The sequence below is a fragment of the Arachis ipaensis genome, chromosome B04 (genome assembly GCF_000816755.2).
Source record: "Arachis ipaensis cultivar K30076 chromosome B04, Araip1.1, whole genome shotgun sequence".
Classification (NCBI taxonomy): Eukaryota; Viridiplantae; Streptophyta; class Magnoliopsida; order Fabales; family Fabaceae; genus Arachis; species Arachis ipaensis.
Window position 1 is genome coordinate 874,703 of NC_029788.2, and position 1,981 is coordinate 876,683.

A 1,981-nucleotide genomic window follows, 5' to 3' on the forward strand; every position below is an offset into this window, starting at 1 on the left:
TATAGTTGTTAAGCCAAGAGTTTTAGCTTAAAATGTTAGATTTCTTCATAAAACCAGTAATTTACGTACCTTCAGCCATTGCCAATAAATTCTTTGATTTAATTTGGAACTTTCAATTCTTGAATCACAGAGAACCAGATGGAATCAAGGTGTATTTTTTTTGTTCTAATGATCAGAATTGGGGACCCAAATTTTATAAAGTTTATGATGAACAGTCGTGTTCTTTCCATCAAAGAACAGACCAACTGTCAATATAATAATGAATAATTACAATACCACCCAAACTAATTTCTATATTAACAAATTGGACCACAATTAGAATAAAAATTCTAACATAAAAAACTCACACTTCTCACACTAAGTGATAACATGTCATTTGTTTAGACAGTATTATATTTTATATCTTTTTCTTTTCCCAAATTAGTTATGTATGATATCATAGATTTTGCATATATTTTTTTTATTTTACTTTGCAGTTGATTCCATGCGGTTAAATCAGTCTCTTGCAACAAATTTATTTAACATTATATCAAGTTCTATTTTAAGAAAATATATAATCTCAAATATTGATAAGAAGTGATATATGAATATTCTTTTGTCTCAAATATGCTACTTGATTGTTCGATTTATTTAAATGCCATACTTCTTTGGAGTTATAGATCCATCATCAGATATTTATGATGCTTTGCACCTATGCTATACTTCTTTGATTCAACCAATGTTTTTCTAAAATTGGTTTTATCTCTTCTAAAACTAAAGAAATACACATGTACCGTTCGAATGCACAGGTACTCTGCTATAATGAATTGAATAATCATATAAAAAATTATCATACTTTTGAAGAGCTTTGATAATCATGTTATAAATTTTTTTCGAAGATAATAAATCTAGAAAATTCTGCACAATTAACTGATTCTCAACTCACAAAAACCTTAAATCATATTATATCAATGAGACATTGAAGTTAAATTCCACTTTTATCCATCCATGTTTATAGTGAATGTTTCAATAAAATCAATTGGAGAAACAAAGAGTGCCTCTAACATATATATATATATATATATATATATAAACCAAATAGTTAACAAATAGCTGAATTGTCATCTCCTCTAGCATGTCTTGTTTAATTCTGTTGCGTATTTAATTCTTAATGCCACTCCAAAAACACTATACAAAATAACATCAAATTTCATTGCCTAGAGAGTAGACTCCAATACTAAGTGTGTGTTTGGATTTATATTTGTCAAACTAGAGTTTGAGTGGCAGTAATTTTGTAGAAGTGATTTTGGGTAAAAGTGAATCTATGTCAATATGATTTATATTTGGCAATTTTATACTAAAATTGATTTTGATAAAATAAATATTGTTTGAATAATATTACTTAAAATCACTTTTAGATGGATAATTAGTTAATTACTAAAAAATTATAATATTAAATTATAATGTTTTTATTTAATTTATCATTTCTAATAGGAACAATAATACATATTATAAAAAAATAAAATAATAAACCGTGCATAAGAATTACAATGATAAATTTTATAATGTCAAACAAAAAAATATTTTATAATTGTTTTAATATTATCAGTATTCTTTTATTTAGTATTATTTTAGACAGTAAAATTTTATTACTTATGACTTTATTGTTATGTATAATCAATTTTTTATTTACTTTGTCCTTTTAAATAAGATCAATAATTTATATTATAATAAAAAAAAATTTAAAATTTAATAAAAAAATCAAAATATTGTATAGACTGAAAATAAATCTAAAAATTCTTATGGAAAAAACTACTAAAACCAATAATGACAACCACGTAAAGCACGTTATGAACGCAAAAGCTACAATTTCTTGCTTCAAAGTGAACATTTAGATGCAAAATCACAGTTTGTATCTAGCGAAAAAGACTCACCAAACACCAAAGAACAGCGTTCAAAGAATTTAAACGTACTTTTATCCTCTATAACGCCAAACACACTC